Below are 20,422 nucleotides of genomic sequence, written 5' to 3' on the forward strand. Positions count from 1 at the left end.
CTCTAAACTCCTCTGCTCATTGTTTCCTAATCCAAAGGAGTTTTAGAAAATCTCATAAAATCTATACCTCGGGGCATCACGGGTACAGGCTGAGGGTTCGAAGGGGGTGGAGGAGGTTGCGTTTGAGCGGCTGGGTTCGAATGGACGAACTCAACATACCAATCATTTATCATTTGGAAGAAGGCCTCTCTAGCCTCCCCCCATTGGTTCACAGTTATGGGTCTACTCTCTTCAGGTACTGTCTCTTGAGCAGGGGCAGGTGCATTGCTTTCTACGTCATCTGCTACAGCTCGGTCGGGATCCATTACTATATGAAAACAAAGTTTAATCTTGTTAGAAGTCATCACAGTATCACAATTTACGAATGGTATGTATAGTTAGACACAGACACATGCTACATAGTCCGAGAACCGACTAAATCGTAGCTCTGATACCATTAAATGTAACACCTTTTACCCGTATCCTAGACTGGGACAGGGTACGAGCCATTATCAGACTTAAACAAAATCAAACTTGCAAAATCGGGCCATAAAATTTCATCCAATCTAAAACCCTTCAAAACAAGTTAAAATGTCTCTATTATGGACCTACGAGGCCCAAAACATACCTTATTGATGGTCCAAGACTAACCAAGAACTTACAGAGATTCTAAGAAAAATTCTAGGTTAAAGCCTCACACGCCCGTGTGGAGGCAATGCACACGCCCGTGGAGACACGCCCATGTCCCACACCCGTGTGGAATTATTGGATTTATTTTCCAATTTGAACTTACAAGGGTTTTCACTTGACTGAGTACACACCCGTGTCCCTCACACTACCTGCCACACGCTCGTGTGGTAGCCAGTGTGATTTTAGCGAGCATTCTGTTTATGATATCATCATACAATTTGAGGCACATGACCAAGCACACGCCTGTTGCCAGAGGTCGTGTCCTCCACACGATTGAGACACACGGCCGCGTCTCTGACCGTGTGTTTACTACCTTGCATGTTAACCTAAAATTCAAGTGCAGGGGGCACACGACTGAACGACATACCCGTAGGGCTGATCGTGTGTCACACATGGCCTAGACACATACCAGTGTGTCTACCCGAGTGGACCATCTGGAGGTCATTTCTCTAAGCCATTGGTCACCTTTAAACAATCACACACTACCATATGTTCAATGGCATATCCCATGATATATTTGGACACTTAAACATGCAACATTATAGCATCACTATGACTCCTTTTTCATACTAGACCATTAGTATTCACACAAACTTATCTTTTATCATTCCACACCAATTTCATGGTTTACCATACTTCTTATTATCATTCCATATGAGTGCTAAATCATGCAACCCCATACTAGCAATTGAATAGTCATCCATCAACCAACACTTACACATCTTAGTATGCATGTAAAGATAAACTTAGGGATACATCCCAATCATTAATATGGACCAAATCATAAAAGTTGTAACAAATTTCACTTCGGAGAGTGCTGAATGAAGAGTGGTGCGTGTTTTAGATGTGGGTGTCTTGACCATTTTCTCAGAGACTGTTCAGAGCGAGCTAATAAAGTGTTTGAATTAGCCCCGCAGCCGAATGCTCCTATTTCTCGAGGTAGACCCCTGAGACATCTCGACAGTGCAAGTGGTAGTTGAACTGTTGCTAAGGATGCTACTGCAAAATTAGAGGCTTGAGCCCCGGCAAGAACTTATGCAATACGCACTCGAGAGGAAGCCTCTATTCCTGATGTCATCAAGGGTATATTTTCTATCTATAATACTCGTGTCATTGCCTTAATTGATCTAGGGTCAACCCATTCGTACATTTGCATGAAATTGGTGTCTAGCATGAACATGTTTGTAGAACTTACAGAATTTTTGATTAAGGTGTCAAACCCTCTAGGCAAGTCAGTCCTAGTTGATAAAGTCTATAAAAATTGTCCCTTGACGATTCAAGGTCATTGTTTTCTGGCTAACCTTATGTTATTGCCATTCAACGTGTTTGATGTAATACTTGGCATGGATTGGTTAGCTGTGCATGATGTGATTGTAAGTTGTGGTAGCAAGTATATCAAATTGAAATGCTCAGATGGTGAGATTCTCCAGATTGATTCATGTGAGTTGGATACTCTACTGATTGTGATTACCTCAATGATGGCTCAAAGGTATATGAGAAAAGGATATGAAGCCTACCTTGCTTTCGTGTTGAATACTAAAGAATCTGAGTTGGAGTTGGAATCAGTACCAATAGTATGCAAGTATTTGGATGTGTTTCCGAAAGAGCTACCCGAATTACCTCCCATTAGAGAAGTAGAGTTTGGTATTGAGCTGATGCCTAGAATAGCTCCTATTTCTATTGCTCCGTCTAGGATGGCACCAACTGAACTGAAAGAGTTAAAAGCACAGTTGCAAGAACTGACAGATAAAGGTTTGCAAGACTGAGCTTTTCACCTTGGGGTGTTCCAGTATTATTTGTAAATAAGAAAGATGGTTCGATGAGGCTATGTATAGACTACCGACAACTTAACAAGGTAACTATCAAGAACAATTATCTGTTGCTGAGGATTGATGATCTGTTTGATCAATTGGGAGAGCCACTGTATTTTCAAAAATAAATTTGAGATTCGGTTACTACCAGTTACGAGTTAACGAGTCGGATGTGCCTAAAATCGCTTTCAGGACGAGGTATGGTCATTTTGAGTTCCTAGTCATGCCTTTTGGTATAACGAACGCCCCAACTACATTTATGGACTTAATGAATCGTGTTTTTCGACCATGCTTGGACAAGTTTGTTGTGGTATTCATTGACGATATTTTGATCTATTCCCGTAATGAGTTTGAGCATGCTGAACAATTGAGGACTGTTTTACAGGCTTTGCGGGACAAGAAATTGTATGCTAAGTTTAGCAAAAGCGAGTTCTGGCTTCGAGAGGTCAGATTCTTGGGTCATATTGTGTCAGGTGATGGCATCCGAGTAGATCCAAACAAAATTTCTAACATTGTCGAGAGGAAGCCGCCGAAGAACGTAATCGAGGTTAGAAGCTTCTTGGGCTTAGCCGGTTACTATCGATGCTTTGTGAAAGGATTTTTGATGATTACAATTCCTTTGACGAGGTTGTTGCAAAAAGATGTTAAGTTTGAATGGTCGGGAAAGTGTTAGCAGAGCTTTGAGAAGTTAAAGAAATTGCTAATAGAAGCTCTAATTTTTGTGCAGCCCGAATAGGGAAAAGAATTCATGGTCTATAGTAATGCATTCTTGAATGGACTGGGTTGCATGCTTATGCAAGAAAGTAAAGTGATAGCCTATGCTTCGAGGCAATTGAAGCCACACAAGAAAAAATCCAACACATGACTTGGAGCTAGCAGCCATTGTATTTGCCCTGAAGATTTGGAGACACCATTTGTATGGTGAGACGTGCCATGTATTCACTGTTCACGAGAGTTTGAAATATTTGATGACTCAAAAAGAATTGAATCTGAGACAACAGAGATGGTTAGAGTTTATTAAAGATTATGAATTGATTATTCACTATCACCCGGGAAAGGCGAACGTGGTCTCAAATGCACTAAGCAGAAAGTCCTTATTTGCTTTGAGAGCCTTGAACATGCAGTTGGCTTTGTTAGATGATGGTTCAGTCTTGGTAGAGTTAAGAGCCAGACCAACATTTCTACATGAAATTTGTGCAGCCTAGGTCAATGATATTAATTTGCAAGCCAAGAGAACTCAATACAAGTCAGGCATTGAATCAGATTTTTGGATTGGTTCCGAAGGTTGCTTGATTTTCAAAGATAGGATCTGTGTACCGAGAGACGATGAGCTTATTCAGAAACTTCTACAAGAGGCACATGATAGCTATTTGCCTATTCATTTCGAAAGTACCGAGATGTATAATGATTTGAAGAAAATGTACTGGTGGATTGGCATGAAAAGCAACATCTCCGAATTCGTATCGAAATGTTTGATATGCCAGCAAGTCAAGGCTAAAAAGCAAGTACCTTCAAGTTTGTTACAGACTGATGGTCCCCAAATGGAAGTGGGATAAGATTACTATAGATTTCGTGACTGGATTACTGTTGACACTGAAAAAGAAAGATGTTGTTTGGGTTGTGATTGATAGACTGACGAAGTCGGCTCACTTTATTCTATTATGGATAGATTATTCTCTCGAAAAATTAGCCAACTTGTATGTATCTGAAATTATGAGATTACATGGGGTACCGATATCGATTATCTCAGACAGGGGCTCGAGATTTACTTCGAGATTTTGGAAGAAGCTGCAAGAAGCCTTGGGTACAAAGTTGAATTTTTGTATGGCTTTCTACCCGTAAACTGATAGTCAATCTGAGCGAATGATTCAGATTCTTGAGGACATGTTACGGTGTTGCATCCTTGAATTTCAAGGTATTGGGAAAAATACTTACCATTGGTGGAATTCGCCTACAACAATAGTTTCCAGACGAGTTTGAAAATGGCACCCTATGAGGTCTTGTATGGCAGGAAGTGTCGAACTCCACTGTATTGGACAGAACTTAAGGAAAGTCAAATTCATGGAGTTGATTTAATCAAGAAAACTGAAGAAAAGGTTAAAGTGATACGGGATTGCTTGAAAGCGGCATCGGATAGGCATAATTCATATGTTGATTTGAAAGGGAAAGAGATCAAGTTTCAAATCAGAGATAAAGTACTTTTGAAAGTGTCTCCATGGAAAAAGGTATTGAGACTTGGTCGGAAAGGCAAACTGAGACCATTTGAGATCACTGAAAGACTTGAACCATTAGCCTACCATTTAGCGTTGCCACTTGAATTGGAAAAGATTCATGATGTATTCATGTATCCATGTTGCGATGATATCGATCAGACCCCTCCCATGTGATTTCACCTACGGAATTTAAAATTAGACCAGACATGAGTTATGGTGAAGAACCGGTTAAGATTTTGGCTCGAGAAGTCAAACAGTTGAGGAGTAACAATATAGCCTTGGTGAAAGTTTTATGGCATCGACACGGAGTGGAAGAGGCTACGTGGGAGCCTAAAGAAACCATGAGAAGTCAATATCCAAACCTGTTTACTGGTAAGACTTTCGAGGACAAAAGTCCCTTAGGGGGAGAATTATAACATCCCGAATTAGCATGTGTTAAAGTTTCATGAAGAAATTCTATGTGCAAGGTGTCCAATTGGAAATTAGGGACCAATTTGAATAAATTGAAAAACTTGGGGAAATTGCTTTGGAATATTAATTAGAGGTCCTTAAAGAGTAATTTACCCAATTTCTAAGTTTTTGGACAAAAATGGGCATGCATGGAAAATTTTGGAAGTTTAGTAAGGAAGGGCATTTTGGTCATTTGGTAATAAACTAAATAAAAAGGAAAAAATCGAGCTAAAATCAGCTCATGTTCTTCCCCATGCTACTGAAATTCCAAGGGTCTCCATAGCTAGGGTTTTCCAACATTTCAAGCTTGATAGTAAGTCAATCCTAGACCCGTTTTTAATGTTCTTCGTATTTTTGAGATCCTCGTAACATGTTCTTTCTATTTCTACCCATATCTCATGCTAGGGTTCATGCTTTGAAAATTACCCATGCATGAGATGTTTGTGTTTTGATGATTTATGAAGGAATATGGGAGTTTAAAGGATGGTAAACAACTTTTACTAAGTGGTTTTTCATGCAAATGACTTAAAGGGCTAAATTGTAAAAGTTGCAAAAATGGGTAGAAAAATATAGAATGAAGGAAAAACATGGGCTACTATAAGTGTGAATAAAATTTGGCTAGGCCTGGGTAGCCAAGGAAGCGCATGCATTTCATTATACGAGCCTTAGGACTAAATTATAAATATTGTGAAAGGTTAGGGGCAAAATGGTCATTTTTCACAGAGTGAGTTTTAATCCTAAAATGAAAAATGTGATGTATTAATAGTCTAATTTTATTGATATAGACTCTGAGGAACCAATTCCGGAGGTCGACCGTGGAAAACGAAAGGTTTCAGAATAATTGAGACACGAATTCGAAACGACTACCAGGTAAGTTCATATAACCCGAAGTAAACTCTTCATATACTTAAAAATGCATCTTCTTGAATGTATGATAATTAGATATTCATTGCATGATAATCCATAAGACATGCTAGTGTAAAGGAAAAGATGATAAATGTCATGGTGGAAATAAAAAGGGAAATCCGATGGTTAAATTATGGCTTACATGACTCAAGATCCTGCATGTGTTGTAGAGAAGGATTTAGCCTGAATAGGTAATCTGTTGATCTCAATATAGAAAGGATCTAGCCTGGAAAGGTGATCCTTGAGTGATCAAGCCTCCCGAAGAATATGGGTGCAATAAGGATTTAGCCCGGATGGGTAATCCAATTTGCCACCTCAAAATGGGTTAACCTACAAGCAAAGAAACAAACATATTTGCTCAACCATTTCAGCCAATATCTATACCAAATCATACATAATTCGTGCTAAAACATTACCAATCATTTTCATTCTCAATTCATCACTCAATTCATACTAAAACTTAAACTAACATCATACCTAACCAAATGATCGATACATCATTCAAACATATACTATGAACTTACCAAACTTTCCATTTTTACCATCTCTTTTAACCAACTAAAACATACCAAATTGAACATTAGCATCACATTTTATATACCATTATCAAACTATAAGTTCAAACATAAACTAGCCAAATCACATGGCTAAATATATACATCACAAAACATAATCCCACAACTACTAGCTTATACATTCCATACTTTAAAATATACAATTTCAAAATACCAAAATGAGGTTCGATAGTGTGGTGATGATCCTTGGCAATCCCCGAGCTTGCAGTAGCTTCGATATCTACAAAAAAAATGCAAACACACACAAAGTAAGCTTTCAAAAGCTTAGTAAGCTCGTACCAAAAATCATCAATACATAAGTACTTACAAATTCTTAAATCATCTATCAAATCTATACCACCATAATCCATATGTTCATACCAAATCAATGAGCTTCACATACATAGTATCATCTACCACATAGGTATCGTACATACCTGAATATTCCCGTACTTATTCACTTTCATTCTCGCCTTTCGTTTAAATATTTTAAGACTTTTCGTAAATAAGTCGTGCTTTCAACATCTGCACACTTACTGCTGTAACAGTTAGCCGAAGCTAGAATGATTCCACACACTTAGTGCCATCTCAATTAACAGAAGCTAAATCGGTATCGCACACTTAGCGCCTCATATAGCCGAAGCTAGTTTAAATCGCACACTTAGTGCCAAATACTATTGATTTATCATTATATTCATCCAAACCAAACATATATATAATTTATATATAATCAAAACATAAAAACTTTTTTAAGTACAAACTTACCTCGTACTCGAAATTGTCGACTCGGACTGTTTACTCTACAGTCTTCGACTTCCCTCGGTCTAAATCTGAATTCCTCTTTTATTGATCTATACGTATTCAAAATTAACCCTTTTATTCACAAAATCATTCAAAACAATCCATATACACATATTTAGGGCATTTTACAAAATAGCCCTTACATTTTCACATTTCGACACTTTAGTCCCTAAATCACAAAATCACAAAATACACATAATTTGCTTATACTCATGCTTAGCCGAATTCTCCTATCTCTCATACAAGTCCATACATTTCATTTATTTCATATTTTAGTCCCTCAAAATAACATTTTTACAATTTAGCCCAAATTACTCAATTTTATCAAAAATTCAAAGACAAAACATGTAAACCCAACATCAAGCTTTCATAATTCACCAACTAACATCACAAAGCTCATAGCTTCATCAATGGCACATTTCAAAATTATCATCAAAATCATAAATTGAGGCATGGGTTTGATAGTATTCGAACCAACGATTACAAAAACGTAGAAATTATCAAAAACTGAGCAAAACACATACCCGAATTAAGCTTCCAATGTGCCGAATGTTAAAACATAAAACCTAGCTTTTCTTTCTTCAATTTCGGCATGAACAAGATGAATATGGCTTCATTTTATGCTTTGTTTTTTTAACTAATAATTATTAAACAAATACCCATTTTACCCTTTATTTATACATATAAAAATCCTTTGAATAAGGCCATATATGTCCATTAACTAAGTAAAGGGCATAATAACCACATAAGGACCTCTCAATTATAAAGCCAAGTCAAATAAGCACTTTTAATAACTAGCACACAGCTTTTGCATTTTACGTGATTAGATCCTTTTTGAAAATTAAGCACACAAATAGTTAAATTTTCACACAAGACTTTCACTCATGTCAATTCACTTATAATAGGCATGAAAAATAATATAAAAATATTTTTCAAACTCGAATTTGTAGTCCCTGTAACAACCCAATTTTGGGGCTAGTCAGAATAGTAATCTCAAGACCACAAATCCAAAGTTAGAGAAATTATTTTATTATTAAAATAGAGTCATAACATGTCTATAATAGTGCATGAAAAATTTGGTGAGTTAATTTGACGTTTGTGAGCCCAATTGCAAAAAAAGACTAAATCGCAAAAGTACAAAAGTCCTAATTTGAAAGCTAAAGGTGTTATTTTTTTTAGATAATCAAAATTAGACCCCTAGAAATAGAGTGGCAGGCCATAGGAGACATGTGGTCAAAATTTTCAAAATTTGTTGGGTTAGGTAACCAATTTTGACTAAAATAGAAATAAAATAAAAGAAGGATGATATCATCCCTTACTCATCTCTTTTCTCCACCGAAAATTAGCCATGGAAGGGGGTTTGAGAGCTTAAAAATTTTTAGCAACTTGAAGACTCACAAGTAAGTGATTTCCATACCCTTTGTTGATGATTTTTGCATTTTTGAGACCCTTGAAGCATGAGCTTTCAAATGAGGGGACTATCTTGCAAAATGGTTGAAGGTCTAGGGTTTTTCCATGAGAGAATTTAGGGTGTTTTCTAAAATTTTATGGAAGAATATGAGTTTTAGTTGGGTAATAGACAACTTTTTTGAAAGGTGTTACCATGAAAACACCAAAAGGGACTATATTGCACAAGTTGTAAAATAAGTGATAAATGTGTGAAATAGAGAGAATTTGGGGTTGCTATAAGATTAAAAAGAGTTCAAATAAGCTTAAGATGCAAAGAAATTTGATAAAAAATATTTTCGAGCATAGGGGTAAAATGGTCATTTTGCCAAAGTTTAGGGGCAAAATGGTCATTTTACTGAAAATGTGAATTTTTAATTGCTTAAATTTATATAGTGATTAAATGAGTGCATTTTTCTATTTTAGATCAAGAATTGCCAAATCCAAACTTAGACCGGGGAAAAGCCAAGCAAATCGACTAAACCGACTAGTCGTGTACATTTTGTAATCCGAGGTAAGTTGTAGGTAAATAATACAACTATATTGTTACCATATGTGTTTGAATTATTATTAAATCGAGATAGCATAAATTGCTTGATTGTGGAACTGAGAATGTATATTGAAATTGAGATAATGAGACTCCCGTTGGAACCTTAGGAAGGAAATCGGATATTCATGCCATGACAGTTGGGTCACTTACGTGAGCCAGTGTAAGACATGTCTGGCACATTCATCGACCATTTTATGAGAGCCAATATAAGACCATGTCTGGGACATGGCATCAACATTGAGACGAGAGCTAGTGTAAGACATGTCTGGGATATGCATCGGCTACGAGATGATAGCCAGTGTAAGACATGTCTGGGACATGCATCAGCTACGAGATGATATGTAACACCCTGAATTTGGGCCTAGAAGTTTTGGGCCTTGAGTATGGGAGCGGTTGAAGGCAGCTTATAATATTCTGTTGTGCATGCAAATTTCGTTAATGAAGGCTTGTTTTAGTGGTTAAGTGTGTTGATAAGTGTTGGAGAAGTCCTGGGTTTAAACCTGGACTCTAGCAAAAAAAATTTGGTTTAAGGTGAATCAAACCCTGGGTGTAGTAGGTAGGCCTTAAGAATATTGTTGGAGAAATTGTGACACAAAAAACCTTATGGCTTAGTGGCAAGTGGTGTGTGGAGCATTTGAGGGAGGCATGGGTTCGAATCCCATAGCAAGAAAAGTGCATTTATTTTGCTAACAGGGGCGGCAAGAGTTGGTGTTGAATTTAAACTCTGATGTTGGAGGGATCCCACATCGGGAAGCTAACATAAGAATGGATGGGAAGCTGGCTTTAAATAGAGAGAACCATGAGGAGAGTAAAGGTACCTTTCTTGGCTGATCCCTTTCGCTTTATGGCGTGCTCGTTTGGGTTGGGCGTCGGCTAAGAGTGCTCGGAGCGTGGATTAACTCCAATCTCCAATCAGGTGTGTATTTATCACTACTCTTGTTGTTGGATGGCTACTTCGGGCCGCGATGGGCCGAAAGGGGCCATGTGGGGCCAATGGGCCTACAGGCCCAATTGGATAAGTTGTTTGATTGTGTAGTAAATATTGGACTAGGCTAGGTGAATCGCATATCTGTGGCTAGGTTTGGGCTAAAAGGGCCACACGAGCGTGTAGGCCCATTTGGACCGAGAATAGGCTTTAGGCTCATTCGTATTGTTATCCATGTTTAGAATACTTTAGTTTACTAATTACTGAAATGCCATCGATTTGTAAAATTACCGTTTTACCCTCGATTTACAAAATTACTATTTTACCCTCAGTTTACAGAATTACTATTTTACCCTCAATTTATAGAATTACCGTTTTACCCTCAGTTTACAGAATTACTATTTTACCCTCGATTTATAAAATTACTATTTTACCCTCGATTTGTAAAATTACCGTTTTACCGTTGATTTACAGAATGATTGGTTTACCCTCAGTTTACAAAATTATCGTTTTACCCTCGATTTACAGAATTGTCGTTTTATCCTTGATTGTGAAATTACTGAAATACCCCTGTAGGGTAGAATTTCTGAAATACCCCTATAGGGTAGAATTACTAAAATACCCTTATAGGATAGAATTACCAAAATACCCCTGTAGGGTAGAATTATCGAAATACCCTTGTAGGGTAGAAATACCGAAATACCCCTGTAGGGTAGAATTACCGAGATACCCTTGTGGGGTAAAATTACCATTTTGCCCCTAGGGTGTTAAATGACTGTTTTGCCCTTGTGGGCAAGTGACTGACTTGGACTGTGTGTTTGACGGATTTGATTGTGAATATATATTGGTGATATGAATGACTTGACTGTGATTGCTGGATTCAAATATGGGCATGACATTCTTCATACATGACATGTTGCATGGGTTGAGATTTTGTACGGAGGAAGCGTTCTGGTGGCTATGCCACAAATATCTGTTCTGGTGGCTCTGCCACAATATCTGTATTTGGTGACTCTGTCACAATATCTGTTGACCGATCGATGGCTAAGTGCCGATCACGCTACCGAAGGCTGTGTACCGTTGTTGTGGGCTTCGTGCCGATTATAGACCCGTTATTAATGGCTCTGTGCCAACCTAAATATGGCTTTGTGCCATCTTGACTATGGCTTCGTGCCAAACGTATTTACCTGTAGCTACGTGCCTAACATATTTGTTGACGACTCTGTGTCAATCATATTTACCAAAGGCTATGCGCCAGTTATATTACCGTCACTGATGGCTATGTGCCGAAGTTATTACAGTTATCTATGGCTTTGTGCCACATATTCTGTTAGGTGGGTTTGCCACATTATCTGATTCTGGTGGCTCTGCCACAATATCTGTATCTGGTGACTCTGTCACGATATCTATTCTGGCAGCCATGCTGTAAATTCTGTGGTGTGTAGCGGATGGGTGGGTCGAGTTGTCTCCCCACATAGTGTAAGGTTGGTACATGGGTGTATACGACTGGATTGGGTTGGGATTGCATTCACATTCTGATTCTGATTCTGTCACCTAATTCTGATTCTAATTATGATTCTGTTACTGATTCTGATTCTGATTCTGATTCTGATTCTGTTACTAATATTGATTCTGATTCTGATTCTGTTACTGATTCTGATTCTGATTCTCATTTTGGTTCCAATTCTGATAATGTTTCTTATTCTGTAATGGGCTAAGGTCCATCTGGTACTGTCTGTTGTAATGGGCTAAGACCCGATTGGTACTGAAATTGTAAGTAAGGCTGGGGCCAGACTTTTAATTCTTTTAGATGACTGACTGTTCCTTTTTATAGTAGGGGATTTCACACTGAGTTTTCGTAAACTCACCCTGTTTATTAACCTTTCAGGTAATTTCTAGCCTTAGATGGATCGGGGTTGCTAGGGGCTCGGAGGAAGCCACACACACTGTTTATGTTACAGTTTTGATTATTACCTTTAAATTATTTTATGTGGGTTGTAGTAAAGCCGTTGTAATTTTCTGGATTTCAAATTTGGAATTTTATTTATTGTTCTTATAATTGCTAGTATTAGAACACGATTTTCCAAAGCAACTACTATTATTCAAAACATCACGTAACCGCAATTGTTCTTAAAGTAAGTTTCCGTAACTACCAAGATTTTTACAAAGTTGTTAAGAATGTTATTCAGCTGAGGTTTTCTAACAAGGTTTAAAAAGGGTATAAGTTTTTAATTATTAAGAAGGGTTATTAATGGAAACATGGTTTTCGAAAAACACTTCAATATGACACGCCAAGTTCGAGCCAAACTTCCAGGCCGGGTTTGGGGTGTTACATGATAGCCCGTGTTAGACCATGTTTGGGACATGGCATCGAATTGAGATATGAGCCAGTGTAAGACCATGTCTGGGATATGGCATCGGCACCTTACCCACGTTTGAGGCTTAATGAGTATCTGGTAGTGTTCCAAATGGTTCAACGGTGAACGTTATGTTCTTAAGCTAATGAGGAAAGTATAACCATGTGGTGAATGGTACAGGTACCTAATTGGTACGCATGAGATATGAGATCAGTATATATAATAGGTGACTTGTATAGATGGTATTGAGTAAGTTACAATTATGCCTACTTTGGTGTTATGAGCATGTTGATTATCGATAAATTGTTGTTGTATACTTATTTATGTACAACTTACTAATCTTTATGCTTACTCCCTTTCGTTTCCATTTCCTTACAGTGCCGCGTAACTAGCTCAAGGATTCCAGAAGTCAGAGATATCGATCACACTATCAACTGAAGCTTCGGTTAGTTGGATTTATATTTTTGAATATGGCATGTATAAGACTTTGACTTTATTATTTTGTGTCTTTGAGAATTGGCCAAATGTGTTGGCTTGGGTTGGAAACCCTTTAATTTGTATTAAGCTTTGAATGACAGTTAATATTCATTTTGAATTTATAAAAGATACGTTTCCATGGTTAAATGAATGTCTATTGTGGTTGAATTGGTTATATGAATTGTGCTTGTGTTGGTATTGGTTGGTATGTGTAATGAGGCTTGGTAAATAGCCTTATATTGTCCACACGGGTAGGCACACCGATGTGTGTCTAGGCCGCGTGTGACACACGACCTGTCCCATGGGCGTGTGTCCCCTGCACGTGAAAATTTGAAGTATGTATGCATGGTAATAAACAGATGGGTCGTGTGTCTCAGACATGTGAAGGACAAGACCTAGCACACGGGCGTGCGCCTTAGCCGTGTGACATCTTGAGCATGCTGACGTCAGAAACAGAATGTCTATGTTTTTGCATACGGCCTAGGACACAGGCGTGTCGTGGCTGTGTGAGGGACACGGGCCAATGACACAGGCGTGTGTCTGGCCGTGTGAAAACCCCTGTAAGTGTGAATTAGAAATTAATTCTACACGAGTGTAGGACATGGGCGCACCCCAGAGTCTTAGGCCGTGTGAGCCATACGGGTCATTAGCACGACCATGTCGAAATGGTCACATGAGCGTGTTGCGTTTCCACACGGGCGTGTGTCCTATTTTAAAGGCAAATTTCTTAAGGTTGGTTTAAGGACCCAGAATGGTTCCGAATAATTTTTAATGATCGATTTGGGGTTCGTAGGCCCATAATAAGAAGATTAAAGTGGAAATTGAAAATTTGGACTGAATCTAGGTAATTTGAGATGAGTTGTATGTATGAGATTAAGTTAGGTAATCCCTCGTACCCCACCCCGGCGTGGGTTACGGGTATAGGGTGTTACAGTCCTGAAACCACTATTCTGACTAGGGTCAAAACCAGACTGTCACACCGTGTGCTTCACACGGGTTTAGACACACTTGTGTGTCTAGGTCTTGTCAAAACAAAGCATACATAATGACTTGTCCACACGGCCACAAGACACACCCGTGTGCCAGGCCGTGTGAAAATTAGGGAGGCCATTGACTAGGGTAACACGGCCAGTCACATGCCCATGTATCTAACAAGTGGTCGAAACTGACTTGGCCACACGGCCTAGGACACACCCGTGTGTGTGACTGTGTGGTTTGCCTAGGCTCATTTCAAAATGGCCCTCGAGCAACACGGTTGAGACACATGCTCGTGTCCCTGCCCGTGTGGGAAAAAAAATAGGCCATTTACAAGGCCAACTTGCCATCCATTTTGGGTCATACCAACAAGCATAAAACCTGTAACACCCCTTACTCGTATCCAAGGCCGGAACAGGGTACGAGGCATTACCAGACTTAACCATACACATAGACGAAAACCAGGCCATAAATTTCACTTAATTCAAAACTTTTCGAAAACATGCATAGACTCATATTTAAAGACATATAACGTGGCATAAATGAGCACTTACACATCCATAATCATGCAATAACATGTCATTCACTTTAAACATATTTTCTTACCATCCTGTATATAATATACATTCTTACATTAACTAGAACTAGACATGCTAAATCTTATTCTCATTTTATGCCATTATAATGTAGTTACCAATTTGTCAATTAAACATCCATATTCAAGGCAACATTACTCATTTCCATTTAATTCATGATCCACTCGCCTGCATGTAACTTACCTGATGTATTACCAATCATGCATAACAAACGAAGCTTACTATATCATCACATCAAAACATAGGACATGGCATGATTAATTAAACTTATAAACCATAATGGATAAGGACCACATCTCATGATCTTATATGATAACTCAATGCAGAATGATACGTATGGTCAAAGTCATAATAATAATACATATCACAAACCAACTTCCTATACATGCCACTCACTTGATATTTCTAATATTTGAATTAATTCTCCCAAAAATGATAGTTTGATAGTGTGATTTTACCTCCAACGATCTCCAACCCCGAGCCGACCTGCCAATACTAAAGAAATGGAGATGATGGGTAAGCTTTACGCTTAGTAAGTCCATATGAAATTAATAAGCAATTACTAACATGCTTTTCAAGATAAAACACTATAATTGTACAATTACACATGTTCAGGTTAAGTTGTTTTATCGAGTTATAGTTACTAAATCATTCATATCTGGAGCTACAAAACTCAAAATTTAGTTTTGTTAATTTTCCTTGAAATTAGACTCATATAAATTTCTCTCATAAAATTTCCAGAATTTTTGGCTTATCTAATTAGTAAAGTTTATTCATTAAAGTTTCCCCTATTTCGCTGTCCAACAGTTCTGACCTCTATTCACTAAAAATTATTTATCTCATATTTCAGGACTCAGATGATGTTTATGCCCATTCCTCCTGAAAGTAGGCTCATTGAAAATTCTATTCCTATAATTTATAACTCATAATTATTTTTTTACAATTTTTAACGATTTTTCCAAGTCAGAATAGGGGATCTCGAATTCATTCTGACACTGTAACATAAAAATTAGAATATCACATAATATAGAACTTTTTTGCCCCCCTGTTTCTTTTATATGAAAATAGACTCATTAACCTTTAATTCCATAATGTTTTTGAAAATTAATTCAACTTACACAATCTTTGGTGAATTTTCAAAGTCACGCAACTGCTGCTCTCCAACACTGTTTTACTACTAAAATTCACTCTTACATAATTTCACTTAATCCATTTTGTCTTATCGAAGTTCACTCAAATATAGAACACATTGCTCAAAATTTTCATAAACATATACCTGTACTTATTCATCATATAATCATGTTCACATGTATTTTTACTTAATCGATTTTCTCGTTGAACTCTTCGGAATAATAACTGATAACTCAGTTGCCTACACATATTTTCACACTTGTAGACAATGCTATCTGGTGCGCATAGTAGCCTGCACTTAGTACTACACATGCGACCAATTATCCGGTACATGTAGTATCTTGCACTTAGTACTACACACGTGACCTAACCATCTGATACACGTAGTAGCCTGCATTTAGTACTACACACGTGATCGAAGTTATCGGGTACGTATAGTAGCCTGCACTTAGTACTACACATTCGACCAATTATCTGGTACACGTAGTAGTCTGCACTTATTACTACATATGTGACCTCACAATAGATCATTCGTATCGTTTCTATTCCGAAGGCTCAACCGGGAAATTCCTCACTTTCCAACATGTTACAAATTTATTCATAATCCTTTTTCAATTTGCAATTTACAACAAATAATCATTCTATGGTAGCCACACTTCATATGATAACAAAATATAATAAAATAAAAAGAATTGATAAATTATTTACGTATAACTTGTCAAAATCTCATCAGGTACAACCCATGTAATAGTAATTTAACATTCAATTCATGTAACAATAATTTGCCATTCAATTTCACATGACACAACAAGCATCACATTTTCCATATCATACACACCATCCATCAACTTCTCCTAAACATATTAAATCATACAATTTATGCCATAACAATAGAAAATTACAATTCAAGTATGGTATTGCATTATTATTAACACACGAACTTACCTCGTATACGAAAATGACCATTTTTACCATTTTGTCCACAACTTGGTATTTTGTCGATTTTAGCCCGAATTTCAATTTTCCTTGCTCTATCATTACAAATATAGCCTAATTAGGACTCACATTATTCACATTGAACCAAAATCATATTTTGGAAAAATTACAATTTTGCCCCTAAACTTTGTCAAAATTACATTTTTTCCCCTAGGCTCGTAAATTAAACTTCATCCTATTTTATTGTGTTTTATGACATGCTGATCATTTTTCCCTTCTATAGCAACATCAAATTCACATTCTAACATGTACTTATGAACATTAGGTATTTTTACCGATTATGTTGTTTTACTCGTTTTCACGGAAAATCACTTAGAAAAAGTTATTTAACACAATTTCAAGCTTCATATTCTAGCATAAAACATCAAAATAAACACATTTCACCTATGGGTATTTTTCCAAATATAAACCTTAGGTTAAATTATTGCTAGAATAAGCTTAACCAAGTTACCAGGATTTCAAAAATGTAAAGAACTTTAAAAACGGGGCTAAGGAGCACTTACAATCGAGCTTGGGAGTTTGAACAAACCTTAACCATGGCTGCTGCTAGTAGAAACGGTTGAATGAAGAAGATGATAGCTAATTTGGCTTATTTCCCTTTTTAATTCTTTTAATTATTAGTTTACCAAAATACCCCTAACTTAAAAATATTTTATTGCACCCATTTCATGTCTATTTTTGTCCAGCAATTAACCAATGGTCTAATTGCCATTTAAGGACCCTCAATTTAAAATTTCATAACAATTGGACACCTCTATATGTAGAACTCAGCTTTTTCACTTTTTACAATTTAGTCCTTTTGACTAAATTAAGTGCCCGAATGTCAAAATTTTCGAACGAAATTTTCACGAAATTATTCCGTAAAATCGTAGACCATAAAAATATAATAAAAAATAAAATTTTCATCGTCGGATTTGTGATCCTGAAACCACTGTTCCGACTAGGCCCAAAATTAGGGTGTTACAACTCTCCTCCCCTTTAGGGATTTTCGTCCCCGAAAATCTTACCGGAAAAGTGGTTTTCACTTAGATTCCTGAATCTCATACGCGATACCAAAGTACCTTCGCTCAGGCGGTGCCGCCAATACATTTCTTTAATTTCTCATATGATTTGAAAGCTTACGGACTCAACTCCTAATTGTTCTTAAATTTTCAAAGGCTTCTCAGTTTCCCATGATATCATGACATAAAACCCAAATCTCAATTTGGTTTCCAAGAAATCCAACAATCAAAGGGACCTGCACTATTCTGAAATAATCATACAGATTTTCGTCATTGATAAATCAAAATCCAATAACATCTGAATCAAATTACAATACACGTTATTACTATCTGAATAAATAGGAAAATTTTCACTGTGCTTCGTACAGTTCTTTCTGCATAAGCTTCGGAATAATAATACCATGAATTAGATCCATTCTGAAATTCAACATTAGAAGTTGATCCTCATTGTACTCTTTTAGTTTACTACTGACTATCACATTTTCCTTATTTTCTTGAAACACATCACCCTTCATACCACAGTGCATTATTGAAAATTAGGAAATCTTTACTCATGCAGACTAGTCCAGTTCAGACGCTTTGGTTAGCAATATTCTCATCTGTCCAAACCTTGCTAACATGTAATAAACTTTTCAGCTTTCGTAAGATGAAAACTTTATCATTCTTAGTAGCTTTAACTCATATCAAAATTTTCTAAGAGATATACACTTCTCGCTCAGACTATTTGCCTTTTACCTGTAAAGAAATGAAATTCTATTATCAGATTTGGGAAAAATGATCCTGACATAATTGTCATATGAAATCTTTCAAGTAAATAATTCACATAAATTAAACACTCGAGCCGATTTAAACACCGTTGAATGACATTTCAAGTAATCCTTTCTTCTAGTTACTAAACAATTCATCATGCAGTCCTTTACTATTCATTCCTTACGCTAATCAAAACCATCTCAATTGCATTAGCTCAAGTAACCAAAATATCTCAATTGAAGATATTAACTATAATTGACTTGCTTGAGAGAAGTAATCCACCATAACGATTGAAACTCGCGCTTTTATCACTTATGCCTTTACTGTTGTCAAATCCTTACACGAAAATTTGAGAAATTCCAATACTAAATTCACCACATTACCAAGATCAAATCGGAAGTATAGTCATGCTTGTCATGATTATCATGAGCTGAAGAACGCACTTCTAACATAAGTCATAATTGACAAATTATGGAATAAAGATAACAAGAAAACTGAATAAAGAAATCCAAGATACGATACCATGCCGAAAAATCGAAAACCAAACTCATAGGAAAATATAGAAGATCTAGAAAATTCCTTAGAGAAAAGAAGTCCAGAAGAAAACATCATTTAATCCCACTGGAATCAAATATAACAAGAACGATGTAGCTTCCCATACATATATATCAAATGGAGCATCAAGTAGAAGAAACAGTATCATAATATCATACATATCCTCTCATCAATTCTTATCAGACGAAATGTAATAAAATGCCCGAGGAAATACAACAATACAAATTATAAACCAGTCAGACTACCAATGCTTCTATCTAACATCAAGATTAGAAAACATTCCCATATAACAAGAATTTCTTCAAAAGATCAACAGCCATAGAAATTTTTCTGAGAATGGATAAATACATAGAACATCTCAGAAGAAACTGTTAAATCTGTTCAGCCGTAACTGTCACACTCAAATATTACACATTTCAAATATCATTTCCCACAACTAGTTCTGCCATCACAAATTTCATGTTAGACCTTTCACTAAAGAAGACCAGTTCTGAATAAATTTTGATTTACACTTTTCTCGACCTTGTACCTGAGTAATTCAATTTACCAAAGTAAATTCATTCTCTAACTGGGACAGATAGCTCCAATAATCTTTATGTCAACCTGGTACTTTTCTAGCTTTGACTTTACTTATCAACTCATTCTCAATCTCTAATCATACTTATAATTATTCTATCATTGAACTCTTTGGTTTTTCAACTGGGAACTTATTCAGTACAAATCTCATGAAATTCCCTTATAAGCACCACTTCGATAAGGGGGAGGGGTTGTAGGGCCTCTGACTCGACTTTCTTATACATATACATATGGCACAACTTTCATCATCATAGCAACATCGTCAAAATCATGTCATTCATTTTAGGCAACACAACATTCATGTTGGTTTACACCAATTTCTCAATTATCCCATTCAACTTGTCAAGTAAGCCAAGTGCACTACATCATATGAGCATTAAGCAAATATAGGTATTTATCACAACATAAACTTTCATATCACGTGTTATCACATATATATCATAAACTTTTATTCATACTTTTCTGAACTGAGACTTATCATAATTATAATTTTACTCAAATATCTTCAATCACCTTGAACATGGTTGGTGCAGCTCAGTTAGAGAGTACCTTTGTATAAATAAGACGGTGCTCTTATGCGTCGGGAGACATCACACTATCACGGATTCATGGCATGTATAACTAGACTTTTACACATGCTAGGTTAGTTCGAGAACCGACTAAACCATAGCTCTGATACCACC

The sequence above is a fragment of the Gossypium hirsutum genome, chromosome A03 (genome assembly GCF_007990345.1).
Source record: "Gossypium hirsutum isolate 1008001.06 chromosome A03, Gossypium_hirsutum_v2.1, whole genome shotgun sequence".
Taxonomy (NCBI): Eukaryota; Viridiplantae; Streptophyta; class Magnoliopsida; order Malvales; family Malvaceae; genus Gossypium; species Gossypium hirsutum.